At 40.6% G+C, this 20,727-nt stretch overlaps 1 long non-coding RNA gene across 5 annotated transcripts; it reads left to right on the top strand.

Moving 5' to 3' along the window:
* Positions 1–16,713: 16,713 nt before the first annotated feature.
* Positions 16,714–18,867, top strand: LOC131220400 (uncharacterized). 5 transcript variants are annotated; one of them, XR_009158560.1, is made up of 5 exons: positions 16,714–16,917; positions 17,150–17,322; positions 18,039–18,106; positions 18,265–18,432; positions 18,551–18,867. It is a non-coding gene; the product is annotated as an uncharacterized LOC131220400 (long non-coding RNA). The 5 variants fall into 5 exon arrangements; XR_009158557.1 differs by having other exon boundaries at positions 18,036–18,106; XR_009158559.1 differs by lacking the exon at positions 18,039–18,106.
* The last annotated feature ends 1,860 nt before the right edge of the window (positions 18,868–20,727 follow it).

Here is a 20,727-nt window from a genome sequence, read left to right as displayed (position 1 = left end):
GGCCTAACAAGGCCTAGGTCACAATGTAGACATCCAACCATCATTGCCCATCTATGTGGACATTTAACCAACATCGCTCCCAAGCAATAGCCCACATAAAGACAAACATAAAGTGGGCCTGCAGCCTCACACAAGGGCCTAATATATATCACAATGGGCCTCATACAAGGGCTACATACACAACAGGTGGGCCTTGCACATGGGCCTTAGATACATCGCATAGGCCACAACCCATGGGCCTAATGCACATCATAATGGGCCTCATTAAATGGGCTACAAAAACATCACAATGGCCACGCCATATGGGCCGGAAATACGTCTCATTGGGCCTTACCAAATGAGCTGAAAATACGTCACAATAGGCCATGTCATATGGGCCGAAAATACATCTCAATGGGCCTTACCAAATGGGCTGAAAATACATCACAATAGGCCACGTCATATGGGATGAAAATACATCTCAATGGGTCACGACCCATGGGCCTCAGTACATCATAATGGGTTGCAACCCATGAGCCTCATATACATAACATGTGAGTCTCAAATATCCAACAGGTGGGCCTCAAATAGCTAATAGGTAGGCCTCAAATATACATCATAGGTGGGCCTTGCACGTGCAGCAAGTGGGCTTACTCATCACAGCAGGGCCTACCAGTGGTCCAGCCAAAGAACGGCCTGGATAACATACACATCATGGTGGGTCGCACCAATGGGCCTCATACACATCAAGTGGGCTGCCTTAATGGGCCGCACTAATGGGCCTTATAGATGGGCTATAATATATCAAGGTGGGCCTCACAGATGGGCCACAAGTATATCAAAGTGGGCCTCTCTAATGGGCCACAAGATACATTAAAGTGGGCCTCATGTGGGAGCTTGGATTACATCTAAGGTCATTTCAATAGTTGCAGGTGCAACATGTGTATCACTGTACATATCATCCTATGGGCACATGGCATTCTAATGATGATCAACACCGTCCAAACATTATCTATGTAATTTAGCACCAACCAAACATTGTCTAGCACCGTCCAATACAATTGGACAGTGTGGATGAAATAAATACCTCAAGGTGGGTCCCACCCACTAATAGGGAAAAACAGAAGGATGTGTGAATATACAACACATCATCAAAGTGGACCTACCCGTCTAGAACATAGATGGACGACGTGGTTATCAGATACATCACAGTGTGGCCCACATGGCACCGTCCATAGATGGATGGTGCAGATACAAAATACATACATCATGTAGGCCCCACACATGTCATGATGGGGCCACAAATTTGCTGACATGATGCAGTAGGGGCTGCTGGGACCCACAGAGCTTGGGACATCAATACGGTAGCTATATAGCTGGTGTTTACGTACACCAGCCATTCCTCTTACATGTGGGTTCCACGTGGGGTCCACCATAAGTTTTACCTTCCATCCAGTCTATTGATAAGGTCACACAGACCTAAATAAAGAGGAAAGACAAATTTTTTATATTTATCCCAAAACTTTTGGGACCCAAAAAGAAAGGGTTTTAATGGTAGACGTTCAATCCATGCTGATTGTTGGTGGGGACCACCTAAGTGCCGTGAACAGCTGATTTTTGAAGTGTCCCATTAATAAAGTGGGACCCATCAAATGCTCGGTGTTGATGTTCAAGATGCATCAATGTGGGGCCTGTAGTGGGGCCCACGGAACCTACATCCAACCTAGGACTGGATGCTGCTTACTGCAGCGTCCTCTGGACGCTAATAGCAACAACATTTGTTGTTGATATTTTTTTAATATATATTTTTTTAAAATTTAAAGGGAATTTCATAGGTGGGGCCCACATCAGGGCAATCCAATCTGCCCAAAGGATTCTCAGGCTCGGGATAGGTCCAAGGAGCCCAATATTGGGTATGTTTTGATGCATAGAAACATTTCAGCGGGCCCTAACGATTTTAACACTACATAACACTATTTTTTATGTTATGGCCCACCAGATATTCAGATTGGTTTCATTTTTCGGCTCAACGCCTAAAATGAGCAGGGAAATTGGATGGACGGTTTGGATCAGATACATACATCAAGATGGGGTCCACATGAGTGCCCCACCAAAATTTTTGGATCAAGCTGATATTCCTCTCCCTCTCTCCAACAGCGCCTACTACTGGGCGGAGAATATATAACACATATATTAAGTGGGCTCCACCGTTCCTTACTGGACGATGGTCAGCATGGATCAAACATATATATCAGGTGGGGTCCACATCATCATGGCTCACCTAATTGAATCAAGTTGGAATTTGTGTTTGCCTTCATCCTGGGCCTATCCAATGGACGGGCAGCAAGGTGGGCCCCCGGATGGACAACGACGTGGATAAAATACATACATCATAGGTGGGGTCCACAACACCATCCATCAAGGTGGACCATCACATAAGGAAAATATTAATAATAATAAAAAGAGAGAGTTAGAGAGATGTGAGAGGGGGAGGGACCCCGCCATCATGGACCCTCCTTATATCATGCATACATCAAGATGGGTGCCACCATATGTAGACCCTCAAATCATCAAGATCGAGATGATGAACACCCACCTTTAATCTTCTCGGACTTCTCCTTCCACCGATGTGATCTAGAGCCCCAAGGGGTGGATTTTAACGATTGAGATCAGCGTTGAAGGGTTGGATTGAGTGGTAGGGAGTGGGCCACACAAAGCTTGTCTCATGGACGTTGGGACGTTGGATTGCTCTCATGGAGCTTGGGAGAAAAAAATGAGAGGGAGATGAGAGAGAGAGAGAGAGGTGATGTGAGTGATGGAGTGATGGGGAGAGGGATGGGTGAAGTGATGGAAGGTTGACTTTTGGGGATGGGTAGTTGTACTTGGGGATGGGTGTGAGTGATGGGAGTGATGGGATGTGTACTTGACATTTGATGGGACATATTCTCTTGGGATTTGCAATGCGCGACATTTTTTTCTAAACTGAACGTGGGCCCACATCTTTTGGCCCGGGTATCGCCTTAGCGCGCGAGACGCGGCGTCAGAACCGCGGCGACGGTGCGGTAGCAAGGATATAAGTCTCGGGTCGAGCCGACTCTCGAATACGGGATACGACTCAGGGTCACGTACAAGTGCTGTCTACGCATTGCAGGTCACTGGAATTCGACCGGGAGGACCGCGGAAGCCTAGGGAATAATACAGGCTAGGTTACGGGTCTTACAGCTCTCCCCTCCTAATAAAAATTTTATTCTCAAAATTTATAGAACAGATAAGGGAAGAGGAAGCATCATCATATATATGCCAAGGCACAATCAGTTTACATAAAGATGGGGATAATGCTCTCTAATCTCAGCCTTGCGCTCCCAAGACGCCTTATCAACATTACGGTGACTCCTAATGAACCTCAGACCCTGGATCAGAAATGATCAAAAATAGGGTACCTTGCAGCCTCACCATCTCATCAATGACCAATCTAACAAGATAGTCCTAATGCCTGGTTGTGCGAATCGTCGGTAACTCCTCATGGCGATTGAGGGTCTTGCCAAGCTATATAAGACCTGCCCTAAGTCTACTGGGGAGAGGTATGCCCACCCCCAAAGAGGTCATTGCTACTGAAAATGGGGGCACTCACGCTTATGATGCCCCGTCTCACCACATCTGAAGTAAATGCTCGTGAACAGTCTCTTTGGTGGTGCTAAAGGTGCTGCTGGCGATCGAAAGGATGGATGGTTCTTGTGCCTCTACGGCCGTCGACGCTATTGCTGATGGGAAGTACCAGAGGGGGCCTTCCTCTTTTGGTCTCCTCTGTGGTCACGGACCCTCTGCGAATCGTTCTATTCTGCCTCATAAATTTGGGCCCTCTGAACTACCTGCTCAAAGGTCGGGAGCATGTGTCCGACGACAGGGCTCCTAAGGCCAAAACGTAAGCCATTCTCAAAATAATGGGCCTTTCACTCCTCATCATCGACCAAATACGGTGCAAACCTTGATAGCGCCATGAAACAAGCCGCATACTTCGCCACAGACATGTCTCCCTGTACCATGGTCTTGAACTTTAACGCTCACTGCCGATGAATGTGGTCAGGGAAGTTGTTCACTCCCCAAGTATAGGGTTGTGATGTAGTCATAAACTCGGTAAGACCGAGGTCGAATCCCAAGGGACTGAAACCTGTACGCACTCTGAAATTAAATAGAACTATAACTAGAAGAAGATGAAATATAAATCGAATGAAATTTGAGGAATAATGGTGAAATACTTATCTAAAACTTAGAGAAATCAAAGGTAGGAAACTAGGGATTCAGAGGATCCACTTGTAGAGATCAGGGAGAACTTATGCCTGTTTCAAGAACTCAATTGGACTTAGAGTCCCATCTTCATCCAGTTGAAGGGTGTAACCATGAAAATCAACTGAACATCCTTTGATATAGTTTTCAAGAGATGAAAGGTATATGAATTAGAATGGATTCCATCACCAAACTATGCCCAGGAGACAAAGTAAATAATAGAATTAAACTAATTACCAACCAATCAACAATGTATGAAGGTTAGGAAGGGTACTGTCATCCGACCATGCCCAGGAGACGATGATGAACAACAATGCTTCCTGACGTCATAACATAAAAAGGAAAGAAAAATGCTCAAAGCTATCGCAGGCCCATTGTAATTTCAGTCACAACAAACCATTAAAAACTAAAAAACATTCCCTTAATTAAACTAAAATCAACATCAGTTCAGTCTGAACGAAGGGCACAATCAAAACGTCTCCCATCATGCTACAAGCTTCACCTCTTAGCCCCAGCTAAGAGGTTTAGCCTAGAATAGACATGATTAGGCTAAACATCTTTTTTTTTTTAAAAAAAAGAAAACCTTGAAGGGAAAAAATAGAAAAAGAAAAGGAAGAAAAACCAATGAAGTTGGGCCGCTCCACGGCTCTTTCTCTCCACGTCCAAGATGAATCCCCCCTCCACTCTCTCTCTCATGTCTTTTATAGGCTGGAGCAAGTCGGTTGGCTTGGAGATGTCAGTGGATGAGAATTCTTTACGCAGCACCGTACACATGTAGTGAAGAAAACCCAAGAATGCTGCTCCTGCTGGTTCTCCTAACGTCCACAAAAAATATTAAAAACATGTCCCTTTCGACGGTTTTAGATGGTATATAAGATGGACCAAAAAATATTAAAAACATGTCCCTTTCGACGGTTTTAGATGGTATACAAGATGGACGGTCTGGATCATACATCCGATTAATGATGGTGGGCCATTGTTTTCTTGAAATTCTGGTTTTCCCAGACGTAATTACGGACGAGAATTCACTGACGTGTTCGGTGGGCCCCACTGTGATGTTTTCGGATGAATCCACACCGTTCATTAGATTTATGGAGAAAAACTATTTGCAATTGACTAGTTTTGGGTTAGATTCGGTGTGGTCCCCATGGTTTTCTTCTCCACCGTCCATCTTACGTTTCGACGGTCAAAATCTAATATATGCTGCTTCTTAGAAAATTTCCACCTAGGTAATAGTTAGTGGACCTGTAGAACTCTGATGGACGGTCCCGATCGGACCTTTGAATTGCGATGATGGCCCACAAGAATGAACCGCAGCCTTTGTTTCGCAGCAGGATTGTGAAATCCTTGTTAATTCGAATTTGAGCGGGTCAGCGGTGGCTGACCAGTTTGACCAGATTTGGTGCACCGTGAGTGTACGTGTGCTGTGCACATGCACTCACGTAAATTGGGTCCCACATTGATTCTTTTGATAAATCTACACCGTCCATTTTGTTCCCCATCTCATTTTAACCGTGGGGACCAAATTTGAAGTGTATCTGGACAGCAGGTGGGCCCCAAATCAGGCTTTTAGGGGCTGATGTATTCGTTGGGCCACTTCCACAAGGATCTAATGGTTCAAATCTAAGTTGTACGGTTCATTTATGGTCCTATGGCTATGTATTGAGTTTCGAGCCGAGCGGATGGTAGGAACCCTATGATCTTGCATTCTAGACCCTTTTTAAGCCATTTAAGTTTCAGTTTCTCGATTTTTCTCGGATATCTGGCATGGAAATCTGTCCATCTTGGTCCCCTGGGGTCGGTCCCTTGCCTTTGGTGTCATTAGAGCGTTAAATCCCTGCTTTAAGCATCCTGTTTCAGTCTGAGCTCATAAATACACCTTGCATCACAAACACGATTAAATTGAGCCATTAAACAGTATCATGTTCGTAAATCAAGGTAATAACTGGGGTTTAGTATGCAATATGTGACCCTTAACACAATCCCCAACTAGCATCTTGCTAGTCTCGAGCAAAGTATGCGAAAAGTAAGTTGAGAATTACAAGACAATTTTTATAAACTCGAGTGATTTTGCAAAATAATCCAGATATGAAAATTTTAAGATTCATGAATGTTGGGTATTACTTTTTCCTACACTCAGGCGCACGGTAAACTTCATAATAAAGTTTAAATTATTAATTCATCAATTAGAACAATTCTAAACATTGAGTTCCATGGGTGTATGGTCTAATCTCGACTTATCATCATTAAAATTCACTTCTCTATTTCAGGATATCATTGGTAATCAACAAGAGAATTCATGATAACTAAGACTGGCCTCACAGAACATCTTTTCATTTTTTCAACTTTTGATTTTTCCATTAACAGTAACACCAATAAGGAGAATCAAATTCTCACCTATAGGGAGCAAACCTATGGTGAAGACCGTACACCCAACCCTTTTCACATATCATCTATGGGGAATTAAATCTACACCTATAGGGAGTAAACCTATGGTGAAGATTATTCGCCCAACCCTTTACAAAGGTTCCTGTTTTTTTTATTTTTTTATTTTTTTAATTTTTAATCTAGGTATTTTCTATTTCTTCAATTGATCATAACGGGCAAATTTTCCAGGCTGGTTCCTTACATGCTTAGTGATTACCAAGTTAACCCTTCAATATCAAACTAAAACCTTAATGTGAAAGCGAGATGTGACATGTGAAATCATGACTCAATCAAGGTTTACAACTTCTAATTTTGGATTAACACTTCAAACGTAACTGTGAAATCTAACAGATACTGAATCTAAGAGTTATAAATTACTAACACCACGTATCTTAAAATTCTAAATGCCCTAGCTGGCCATCAAAATCACTTTGAATTCACAAGAAATTTCAAAAAAAATTAAAAAAATTAAAAAATTTTCACAATTTTGCTCAAGACCAAGAAAATACTGATTAGGAAACCTAATCTCCCACCTCCAACCTAAAATCTACATTGTCCTCAATGTAAAAGATATATGATCATGCAATGCACATGAGATAACGAAAGTAAATGAGAAGTGATGGGAAGATAGTACCTGGATTAAGGAATCGAGAAAGACTTTTCAAGAGATCACAATGTGAGAGCAGGTCAGCACGAGAGTGAAAACATGAAAACAAACTAACCTAATGGCATAAAACCGACTAACCTAGAACAACATAAAGCAAACTACCCTAGTCCTATGAAAGTAGTAAATTCTAATCCTCAACTGTGAAAGCACAGAAAATCTACTCAATCATGCATCCAGGTTCTTCTGTTGGCCAGGATCTTGGTAAATTTCTCAAAAGGTTTTTCAACAAGATCATCCAAAAGCCCATTTTGCAGTAGGCTTGGATGTCCTGGAGCGTGAATGTCCAGAGAAATTGAGGAACCTCAGTATAAAGTTTTCTTTTAATCGTCTGAAGTTTCCAAAGTATATACGATTCACCTGTGGTAGATGAAATTTCGAAGTTAGTACACCATGATAAATTAGAGACTACAAGTAGATGAAATTCAAAAATTTTTGTAGTAGGCAGTGTAGTCTCAACACACGTCAAAGTTTCACTCTTTAGTTCAATTTTCAGCTCCTCCTCCTTTAATGGTAAACATTCAGGATCTGGGGGAGGAGGTATTTCAGAATAATCTCTCGGTTCGTAACAACTATCGAGGTATTGTCTTATGAGGCATCCACTATTTCTCGTATCATGGGATCGTTTAAATCTGCAAAGTTTACCAAGCAATCATCCAAAGAGTTGAAACATTTAGTTGAAAGGAGTTCATTCATCTTATCGAGATCTGTGATGATATGTCCAATAACTCCTTTATCTTCTTCGAAAGTATAAATGAGCATACTCTCTTGTTTGTTTTCAAGGTGAGATGAAATCACCATTGTGTATGTCTCTTCTTAACCTAAATGGGCATATTATAAATCAGAGGGTAAAGGTTTTAGGTCAAGCTTCGATGGTTTGAGGTTAAACGATAGAGGCACGGCATCAATTTAGGGCAATTCTTCAAATTGTGGCCTCCACTGGTTAACTTCAAGTACCAGCGTAGTATCATGCAAGGCATACCTCTCCTTAATCATATAATCATCCAAGTCATGAGAGTGTGTCAATCACGTCTCTAGAGGGTCAGAGGATAAGGTAAGAGGCGTTCTATCTTCCACGAAAGAATTAATCATGTTAATGTCGTGGAAATCGTCATCATCCTCTGAGTTTTTGCCATTATTGAAAAAGATATTTGACTCCAATGTCATATTTCCGAAAGACATAGTCATGATACCATTCCTGTAATTAATAATTGCATTTGAAGTGGCAAGGAATGAGCGACCAAGAATGACAGGAATCTAAGTGCTCATGTTATTAATGGGTTCGGTGTCCAGGATGATAAAGTCTACAGGGTAGTAAAATCTATCAACCTAGACCAACATATCCTTAATTATCTTTCTTGGTACACGAACAGAGCGATCAACAAGTTGTAGTGTGGTTAGGGTGGGTTTTAATTCACCCAAACCTAACTGTTTGTATACTGAGTAGAAAATCAGATTGACGCTCGCTACTAAGTCAAGAAGTGCATGATCAATTCGATAATCCTTGATTACACATGATATGGTTGGGCTACCGGGATCTTTGAATTTTTGCGGCATATCTTACTTCAGGATGGCACTCACTTTCTCCGTAAAAAAGATCTTCTTTTGAATACTCTACCGTCGTTTGGTCGTGCATATGTCTTTCAGGAATTTAACATATAAAGGTATTTGTTTTACCGCATAAAGTAGAGGAATGTTGACTTCACTTGTTTCAACACCTCTAGAATATCCTAAGAGTTAGAGAGCGGTTTTGGTGCAACCAACCGTTGGAAAAATGGAGCAACTGGCTTCTTTAGAAGTTTCGGTTCTAATTTTTGCGAGGCATCACTAGTTCCATCATTATTGTCCTCTTTTGATTCTTGAGACTTTTTGGGCCTAACTGGAAGAGTTTCATCAATAATCTTCCCACTCTTAAGAGTGGTGATGGATTTAGGGTGCTCCATTTGATTTAAAGAGCTTGGGTTGCCAACTTCATATTGCAGCTTTGGATTGGGAAAAGGTTGAGCTGGGAGGCTCCCCTTATTCCCAATTGTATTTTCAGCCTTAAGTCCTTGTAGTGTTTTGTTAAGGTCTTGCAAGACTTGTAGCATACCCTGATTGAAATGATCTTGCTTTTCAAAATGTTTTAAAATTAGATCCTCTTCAGGTTTCTCTTGTTGTTGTTGTGGAGTCTGATTAAAGAAACCTTGAGGGGTAGCAGTTTGTCCATTTCTCCAACTAAAATTTGGATGATTTTTCCAACCAGGATGGTACGTATTAGAGGTAGGTCCATTGAAAGGTCTTTGATAGTTATTTACGGCATTGGCTTGTTCATTCAACACTCCTCGAAAGGCAGGTATTGTGGGACAATTTTCAGTTGTGTGAATGTTGCAATCACAGATGCCGCAAACAATTTCATTAACCTTATCCTTCTTTCCTTCCATGGCCTCGAATTTTCTTATGAGATTAGTCACTTTATAATTGAGATCGTCCTCTGCTTTTAGGACATACAATCCACCTTTCTCCTTAGATTGAGTCAGCCTAGACGTGGTGTTCGAATTTGGGTAATGGTCCCATGCTTGTGTTTTTTCAGTAAGTCTATCGAGGTAATCCCATACCTCATCGACATCTTTATTCATGAATTCTCTATTACACATTGTCTCGACCAATTGGCGCATGGAAGATGTCAGTCCATCATAGAAAAAATTTATAATGTGCCACATTTCAAAGCTGTGTTATGGGCATGAACTGACAAGATCTTTGAACATTTCCTAACATTGGAAGAATGTTTTATCCTCCTTTTGGGCGAAGTTCATGATTGCTTTTCTAAGGGTAATCGTTTTATGATGTGGAAAAAATTTCTTTATAAATTCCCTTTGCATATCATTCCATGTGCCAATGGATCTAGGACGCAGTGAATGTAACCACATCTTAGCCTTCTCCTTTAATAAAAAAGGAAAGAGTTTTAGCCTGACTGTGTGCTCAGACACATTTTGAAAATATAAAGTGGCTATGATCTCATCAAACTCTTTCAAATGTAATATGGTTCTTCAGATTCAAGCCCATGGAACTTAGGAAGGAGTTGGATAACCACTGGCTTGATGTCCATATGTCCTGTATTTTCAGGAAAAATCATGCATGAGGGTATACTCACCCTTGCTGGTTGTAAATAATCTCGTAAAGTACGAGGCGGGGGTGCTTGATGCACCTCATTCTCATCCTGAATGTCCTCCACCCTAGGTTGGGGTAGAAGAGGTTGGTTTTCAGCCATCACTTCAATTAACTCAGGAGATTTCGAGTGGTGCCTAGTTCTGCGATGGATAGTTAACCCCTCAACTAATCCTCCTTCAGTCACGAGATGTTGAGTGTTGTCACGAGCCCACTTGGGCATGAAACACTCGCAGCCCTCAATCAGATTCTAAACCTAATCCTAAGAAAGGAAATAAAAATCTAGAAAAAGAAGGTTGGAAAGAAGTTACCAAATTGGAGTCCCTAAGTTAAAAACCTGCAAAACAAAACAAAATAAGTTAGATTCTAAAAAGAGAAGGACTAAAATTAGAAAATCCTTAAAAAGAAAGATAGAAGTAAACTAGTTTCTAAAAGAAGAAATTCCTAAAAGAAAGTGGAAATTTCTAAAATAAATTAGGAAAGTCCTAAACTAGAAAGTAAGTTACTAAAAGAGATCTGAAAAATAGAAAGTAGAGAAAGAGCTTACCGAATTAGAAATTTCTATCTTAAAAGCCTACAAAATAGGAAGGTTAGTTTCTAAACAAAAAGTCTACAAGTAGAAAATTTCTAAAAATAAATTAGGAAACAAAGTTAGATTCTAAAAGAGTTAGAATTAGAAACTTGCTATAAAAAAATAATAAATAAATAAATAAATCCTAATTTAGAAATAGCAAGGAAGAAATTAAGAAATTACCAATTTAGAAAGTATATATATTAGAATCCTACAAAACAGAAAAAATAAGTTAGTTTCTAAAAATCAGGAAAAAAAAAAATCTAAGGTTAGAAAAATCCTAATCTTAAACTAATCCCAAAACTAATTAATTTCAAAAAGCGTAACCGTCAATCCCCGGCAACGGTGCCAAAAACTTGTTCACTCCCCAAGTATAGGGTTGTGATGTAGTCATAAACTCGGTAAGACCGAGGTCGAATCCCAAGGGACTGAAACCTGTACATAATCTGAAATTAAATAGAACTAGAACTAGAATAAGATGAAATCTAAATCGAATGAAATTTGAGAAATAATGGTGAAATACTTATCTAAAACTTAGAGAAATTAGAGGTAGGAAACTAGGGATTCAAAGGATCCACTTGTAGAGATCAGGGAAAACTTATGCCTGTTTCAAGAACTCAACTGGACTTAGAGTCCCATCTTCATCCAGTTGAAGGGTGTAACCATGAAAATCAACTGAACTTCCTTTGATATAGTTTTCAAGAGATGAAAAGTATATGAATTAGAATGGATTCCATCACCAAACTATGCCCAGGAGACAAAGTAAATAATAGAATTAAACTAATTACTAACCAATCAACAATGTATGAAGGTTAGGAAGGGTACCGTCATCCGGCCATGCCCAGGAGACGATGGTGAACAACCGTGCTTCCTGATGTTATAACATAAAAAGGAAAGGAAAATGCTCAAAGCTATCGCAGACCCATTGTAATTTCAGTCACAACAGACCATTAAAAACTAAAAAACATTCCCTTAATTAAACTAAAATCAACATCAGTTCAGTCTGAACAAAAGGCACAATCAAAACGTCTCCCATCATGTTACAAGCTTCACCTCTTAGCCCTAACTAAGAGGTTTAGCCTAGAATAGACATGATTAGGCTAAACATCTTTTTTTTTTTAAAAAAAGAAAACATTAAAGGGAAAAAAATAGAAAAAGAAAAGGAAGAAAAACTAATGAAGCTGGGCCGCTCCACGGCTCTTTCTCTCGTGCTCCTCTCCACGTCCAAGATGAATCCCCCTCTCCACTCTCTCTCTCATGTCTTTTATAGGCTGGAGCAAGTCGGCTGGCTTGGAGATGTCGGTGGATGCGAATTCTTTACGCAGCACTGTACGCACATAGTGAAGAAAACCCAAGAATGCTGCTCTCGCTGGTTCTCCTAGCGTCCACAAAAAACATTAAACACATGTCCCTTTTGACGGTTTTAGATGGTATACAAGATGGATGGTCTGGATCATACATCCGATTAATGATGGTGGGCCACTGCTTTCTTGAAATTTCGATTTTCCCAGACGTAATTACGCATGAGAATTCGCTGACGTGTTCGGTGGGCCCCGCTGTGATGTTTTCAGATGAATCCACACCGTTTATTGGATTTATGGAGAAAAACCATTTGCAATTGACTGGTTTTGGGTTAGATTCGGTGTGGTCCACATGGTTTTCTTCTCCGCCATCCATCTTACATTTTGATAGTCAAAATCTAATACATACTGCTTCTTAGAAAATTTCCACCTAGGTAATAGTTAGTGGACCTGTAGAACTCTGATGGATGGTCCCGATCGGACCTTTGAATTGCGATGATGGCCCACAAGAATGAACTACAGCCTCTGCTTCGTAATAGGATTGCGAAATCCTTGTTAATTCGAATTTGAGCGGGTCAGCGGTGGCTGACCGGTTTGACCAGATTTGGTGCACCATGAGTGTACGTGTGCTGTGCACACGTACTCACGTAAATTGGGTCCCACATTGATTCTTTTGATAAATCTACACCGTCCATTTTGTTCCCCATCTCATTTTAACCGTGGGGAACAAATTTGAAGTGTATCTGGACAGCAGGAGGGCACCAAATCAAGCTTTTAGGGGCTGATGTATCCATTGGGCCACTTCCACAAGGATCTAATGGGTCAAATCTGAGTTGTACGGTTCATTTATGGTCCTATGGCTATGTATAGAGTTTCGAGTCGAACGGATGGTAGGAACCCTGTGATCTTGCATTCTAGACCCTTTTTAAGCCATTTAAGTTTCAGTTTCTCAATTTTTTCAGATATCTGGCATGTAAATTTGTCCATCTTGGTCCCCTGGGGTCCATCCCTTGCCTTTGGTGTCATCAGAGCATTAAATGCTTTAACCATCCTGTTTCAGTCTGAGCTCATAAATATACCTTGCATCACAAACACGATTAAATTGAGCCATTAAACAGTATCATGTTCGTAAATCCAAGTAATAACTGGGGTCTAGTATGTAATAATTGACCCTCAACAGAAGTACTGTTGGTTGAATCGGTCTATGAAATCCCCCATGTCCAGACGAAATCAGGCTCTGCAACACCGGTAACAGAGGTCGACCAGTGCTTGGCCTCACCCTGGAGAAGAAATATAGCTAACCAGACCCGCTGCTGGGTCGTACATCCCATTGTATCAAAGATCTTCTCCACCTCGGAGCACCATCTCTCGGCTGCTGTCGGGTCTGGCTCGCCCTGGAAATGCGGGAGATCGAACTATCAAAACTCTCAGAGAAGGGTGCTCACACGCTTCTGCTCTTCCTGGGCTGACGAAACAACCGGTCGCCTACCCTCCTCTGAAGGATGGCGGTCAAGGCCTGTAACATCTGTTAAAACTGATCTGTGCTCACGGGCACTGTCGGGGTTGTGCTAAGCTCAGACGGAGGTTCAGAAGTCTCAGGTGGGGGAGTGAAAGTTGCTCGGGTCACTCGCTTGGATGCCATGTCCTACAAGAAGGAACAAGGGCCTATTATCCTCGAACACCCTTAAATATATACAATGGGGAGTTATATCAGAAAATCTCTAAGTTATTCGAACTCGGGGATCTAATCATTCTAAGTTCTCAACAATCATAGAGTGTAAGGTAGCAATCATCAGATATGTGATGTTATCCTTAGGTATTCCCAAGTTATGCTTTGATACCATCTTCTGTCGCGCCCCAAACCCGGAAATCGGATTCACAGGAATCCTGATCGCCGAATCTGGTGCCGACAGCCTCTGTAGTACCCCAATTTTAGCTCCTAGTGCGTATATGCCAGGTTCCGATCCTGGGATCATACAAGGAGGATTTTCCAATGTACATTTATCTCGTAAGAAGCATAACCACAAGTTTACCCAAATCACAAAAGTAACATCTTCATAACATATCCACTAATGTAAACTTTGAATATAATGCTGAAAGGGAAAATATATATGTCAAAATAAAATCAAAGCTCTGGAAGACAGTTGCACGCTCCAAGCTCAACGCCACTACGACTAATGTCACCTGCACGTATCATGTATAAGCTTATAGAAAGCTTAGAGAGTGGTGAAAGTATGTGCGCAAGGTAAGTGCCAATCACACAAATATAACGTCATAATCATATACTGTTGGAAGTGCTAGTAAGATCATGAATCATACAATATTAGAATAAGCGAAAATACAGACAAATCCATGAGTCAAACAATATCAGAGTATGCAACACAAATCAACTATGCAAATGAGGAGTCATAAAGAGCCAAATATCAGATGCCGATGATGCAATGTAATATATAATTCCTAATGAGTTCACACATACTGTCAGTTGTGTCTAGACCATATAATGCAGAAATATAATAACCCAAAATGCCATATGCCGCAGATGTAATGCAATATGCGGTGCGAACGGAATGACCATGCTGGAGTGTGAAGTCGGGATGAAAGTACGTGGTATCGCAGGTTATGGGGCCCATCATAAGGGACTTCTATCCAAACCAGTCCTATACCTAATTTGGATAGTCAAACTCAATGTGGTAAACTCCTGGTCTCAGGTTAGTTGCGCACCCAACCGAAATCTCGGCCATTGCGAATGTACACGTAACAAATAGTTACGCACCATCAGCTCGAGTAGATAGTGAATGAACGAATGAATGGATGAGTATGCAACTCCAACTCCACAAATCAATATTGTATATCTCTGGGATCATCATTAAGGTCTAGTACACTCTACATGTAAATCGCTGCCCATCGACGTGCGACCATGCAAGTGGAAGAGACCTCACTATCCGCCTGGCCAGTAGTCAGCCAATATTTACCCAACACGTCGATAGCGGACCCATTCATGAGCTGATCAAAATCATCCTAGCTATGCCCCCTACTCTCGGATGGGTAAGGTCACACCCCCACCCAACCGGCCACGACACAGTGGGAGACTCGGCCTCCTAGTATTTGATACTCGGGCGCTCATCTATCCACTCGGTCTCGACATTGGGGCGTCTCCTGGCTTCAGAAGCTTAGAGACTTTCACCCACAGACGTCCAAAGTACCCAGATGCTCGAATCAAGCATTTTTGGTGTCCCATCTAGCCATCCATGACATGCCTATGGAGGTCACAGCCCTGATGTCGTTAGGGTGCACAGTAATCACAATCACACAATGCAAGATGCATGAGTCATGTAGTCCAATCATGCATCAATCCTACGCATACCATGCGCTCATGTGGGATAACACCACCTATCAGGGAGTCCCATAAATAATCTGTACTATGGCATATGCAATGGTTAATCACATCTCATAATAAAATAAGAAGATGATGTGTATGGGCATGTATCATGATGCTGTACTGTCACATACTCATAATCAGTATCAATAACCGGCCTCAATAATCGGCCTCGATGATGTGGACATTTAACCAACATTGCCCCCAAGGAATGACCCACATAGAGCCTACCATATAGTGGACCCATGACCTCATATAAGGGCCTAATATACAACACCATGTGTCTCACTCAAGAGCTTAATACACATCACGATGGGCCTCTATAAGTGCTATAGTTTATAGCCCTTTGTGTTGTCAAATTTGTGGTGCCAAAGACACTGTTATGAAGCTTGCATCTGTGAAGAACAATGCTCTACTCAAGATCAACTTAGGTTTACAAGCACTGTTCACAAGTCAAGAATCCACTACCAAAAAAATGAGTAAAGGCTACGGATTATAATGACTTTTAGCTACGGATAGAAACCGTAGTAAAATTAATACGGCTTAAATCCGTAGCTAAAGCTCCTAACCCCATCTAGTCTTGGCTAGAGCGTAAGGGGCTCCATGGGCCCACTGCAATGTATATATTTTTATCTAAACGTTCATCCATTTTGAAAGCTCATTTTAATAGACGCATCCAAAAAAGGAGGCTGATCAAGGCTCAAGTGAACCACATGGTAAGAAACATTGGAGATTAAACGGCTACCATTAAATCTTTCTTGGGAGTGGTGTGGTCCAACTGGGCCTTCGATCTTCATAAATCTTGAGATCATGTCCTAAAATGAACTTTAAAAATTAATGGACAGCGTGGATAAACCACATACATCACTGTGGGCCCACAGAACCAACGGTTGGAACGCCCGTACCTAGTTCCGTCCGATGAGTGTAATCCCAATCCGCACCCAAAAGGAGCCCGCAAATTTTTTATTTTTATTTTTTTCATTCTCGCCGGCTGTAAGCTTTCTCTATTCCTCTCCCTCCCTCCCTCCCTCCCTCTCTCTCCATCTCATGCTAATAGTAGTCTGGACAGGAGGAGGTGCTTTCTCCATGCGGTGAAGAAAGAATCGAATGCTAACAACAATCTGCAGAAGCTTAACTAGTAACTCCAATCCCTCTCTCAGAATCCTTAGTACGTAAGAATGCCCGTCCCTACCTCCTCCCCTCTCTTTCTTACTTTGGCACTCTCTCTCTCTGTGTGTGTGTTTTTTCATTTCTCTTTCACCCATGGAGGATTTGAGGGTTTGTGAATCTTAGGAATTAGGGACTTGTGGATTTTGGAAATTGGGGATTTGGGGATTTTAGGGATTTGAGGATATTGGGGTCTTTAATATTGAAGGAATTTGGTGCTATAATATTTATAGATTATTCCTTATTCATAAATTGTGGAGGCAGTACAATGATTGTTGGGAAGAAAGAATATGAAGGTGACTCATCAGAAATGAGATCGTTAGACAGTCTCTTCTACTGACAGATGGGCTTATAGTAGCACAGGGGAAGAGCTCTACTATGTTGTTATCTGGTCTTCAGGGTCTTGGTAATGTTTCTTTCCTTGTCTAAGCCTCATAGTATGGTGTTGCTATGATTCTATACATTATGGTGGCTGTATATCCTTTAGTCAATAAAGTTCTCAAATTTTTTGTATAAAATCTTTCTTAAAAATTTCAATGGAACTGAATGGTATAGATTGTTTGTTCATGAACCAGAACCACATTGTTGAAACTACGGAATTCTTGGGTTGAGTTTGAGTGAAGCTTCAAAATATGCAAGCTCAACACCCTTGTATTGTGTACTGATTAAAAAACTTTTTTTTTTTTTTTTGTGTTTTGAGATGCTTCTATGTTAGTTTGACGATATTTCCTCATCGTTTGAGTACTGTGTGTAGCCATGTTTTTCCTCGATGGAAGGTGCTGAGGAAACTTTCCCCTTTTGTGATTCAAAGAGGGGTCTTGTCTTCCTAAATTCTTGTCCAATATCACGTCTGCCTTATTTTCAACGGTCAAGATGTTAGTGAACATGTCTATCATGAAAGAAACTAATTGAGTTCAATGATTTTTGGTGTTTTCCTTTCTGATGACATTTGCCTGGCATCTATGATTCGTTGGAATTGCTTAATACCTATTTGCAGCAACTGTTTTTAAGTGGTTGGGACAGGCAATGATTCTAGGAATGATTAAAATGAACTTACCTCTACGTTCCTTTCATTTTCAACTTAGTGTAGTAAATGTTTACTTTGTGAATGGAAAGCAGCAGGGGAAGCAGCTGCTGCTGGTCTTTCTCTTTCTGATGTTACTGCAGAAGCAAAGTATGCATCTGAAATGGTGGGAACGATGGGTGTCGCCCTCTCTGTTTGTACACTTCTAGGCCAGGTCGCATCAGATCGTTTAGGCTCAAGAATAATGGAGCTAGGTCTTAGAATCGTAAGTTGTTAAATAATCTCATTTTCTTGCTATCTTAATTACAGTTTAATCCATTTCAGGTACCTTTAATGATCAAGCAACCTGAATGAAGATCTTCCAATGATTATCGATCTTTATATGTATCTCAACCACTAGAATATAATTTCTTGGGACCCTGCGATGGCTACTTGAGAATAGGACTTCAGAATTTATGCATCAACATGCACCACTATGGCTTTCATAAATTGGTTCTTTGACTTGAAAATATTTCTCACACTACAGGCTTTGCTTTGTGTTAGATCATTCCAATTGGTTGACATCATCCTGCTGATTGGCTGGTGTAATGACATGTATTTCCTTTTGCAGCATGGGGAGCCTGGGGCCGCTGTTGCTGACATCCAACCTGTGGATGTAGTGGTATCTCATGTTCTAAAGCAGATTTTATCAATGGTCTATTTCACTTGATCACTGATTATTACACTGCTACTTCTACATTCTGTTTTGTTGCTTAAAATATGGCATAACAGGTCCCATGATAAAACTGAAACTCAATTATGATTGCATGCTAAATCTAGTTCTCTTTTCTCATCTTTTTATCCTTTCTAGACATTATTGGAATCTTTACTGGTCCCAGTAGTGTTTAGTTCCTTTAATTCCTTTGCATTCTCTTCTTATATTTTACTATTGGCACTAGTGCAGCTATCTGGTCTTCAGGGGCCTGGTAATGTGGAATTTTGGATAGTTTCTTCATTTTTCTGTGCATAGTGGTGTTTTATATATATATATATATATATATATATATATATATATATAGATATATATTGAAAACCTTGCTTATGGGTATTTTTGTTTTTCATCACATCTGAAAAATGAATTGGACTATATTTGGGTTTTCTCGTTTTTCTAATTACCCATTACAAAACATGTATTACAAATGAAAGATCTCTTATCTTGGAGAAATGAGATTGTTCTTCATTCATGGAATGTACATTGTTTCTTCTCTCATCTTGATGGGTGTGAAGAGTGATATAATTGATATAAGAACTGTAGTGGAAATTGCTACTTTTGAAAGAAATAGAGTAGGTAGGTTCTTGTAATATTTAGTCATCAAACAAGGGTGATTTGGATAACTTATTCAGCGGACCATAGCCCAAAAATGAAGTCAAATGGACTGCAATGGCCATCCATTCAATGGCCTGTAAACAAATCATTAAAACAAAGTCGAGATAAAAAGAGAGAAACCAAGAAAAGAGAAGTGAAGTGGTTTACATTCAACTAGAAAACTCATAATGAGCATATTGTTTGGATAGTTTCAATTAGCATAGAAGAGATGGAGACTGTTTCTTTTGCCTGCCCAGTGGGCTATCTGGTCTTAGAGAAACTTGCACTCTTTTAAAGATAAAAGGGCTCAGTTGGGGGGAGTGCTTCAGTCCATGAAGGAGTGGGCTCCTTCATCTTCTATGGGTTGGGTTTGAAGCCTTGATGTTCGCATTTTTCTGTTTATTGGTTTCTGTTTTTCTGTCTTTTTCTTTTGGCTATTGCCTATAATTTGTTCATCTTTGAAGGGAAAAAACCACCTAGTGACTGTATGCAGATGTATGCAAGAGCTGACTCTCAATTTTTTAGAGAAATGCTTCAGTGCTTGCAGAGAGCCCTATAAGTTATAAGTGCTTCTACTTGCAGTGGTTGACAGTGATCAATTGAACTGTCCATTAAGTCCATGACAATTTTTCATGGGCTACTAAAATGGGATGATCCAATCAATCCTTGATTTGACCTATTTTTGTGTAATCAGCAATAAGCAATGATGATCAACACTGATTAGGCCTATTTTTATGTAAATGATGTTGACTGTCCATATTAAAGGCCATTGATCAAATGGTTGGGTTTTGGTCGAATTATGCGATCTTTTCCCACAAAAAATGAGTCGGACCTAATGAACAGACTAGATCAATGAATCAACCTATGTTAGTGTCCCCATAAGAACACTTTATAACTTGTTGTGCTAAGAAAGCATTAGAGCATCTCTTCATATTCTAAATGTAGTTTTCCTGATAGAAGTTACTTTCTAATGCAGGCAATCGATAGGCTGGACTGATGGTTATTCGAGCATACCATATGGTAGGTGATCCAGAGTCATTTGCAATTGAATTGTGCACTAAATCTGAGAATTGGATGTGGATTCTGCATTCTATCTGCTCTCATGGTACAAACTCTCCATTCTAAGAATTGGATGTGGATTCTGCACTGAATCTGAGACTGGAAACCCCTTAAACAGTGTGTGTGTGTGTGTGTGTGTGTGTGTGTGTGTATGTGTGTATGTGTGTGTGAAAATTTAGAATATTCCTTCTCTCTGTCCTTGTTTAGGAAATTGAAAATTTTGACAAAAAATGCCACGGTTAGTGGCGCTTTTGCTCCAAATAAGCTAAAACGGACTAATTGGACACTTTTTGGAAATTTGTAACTCAATTTCCGAAATTGACTGGATACTTATAGAGCATAACCAGATCTAAAGCTGATTAAAATTTCAGCCCAATCCAACT

The sequence above is a fragment of the Magnolia sinica genome, chromosome 12 (genome assembly GCF_029962835.1).
Source record: "Magnolia sinica isolate HGM2019 chromosome 12, MsV1, whole genome shotgun sequence".
Taxonomy (NCBI): domain Eukaryota; kingdom Viridiplantae; phylum Streptophyta; class Magnoliopsida; order Magnoliales; family Magnoliaceae; genus Magnolia; species Magnolia sinica.
Note: the sequence above shows the minus strand (reverse complement) of the source record. Positions and strands in the feature narration are given on the sequence as shown.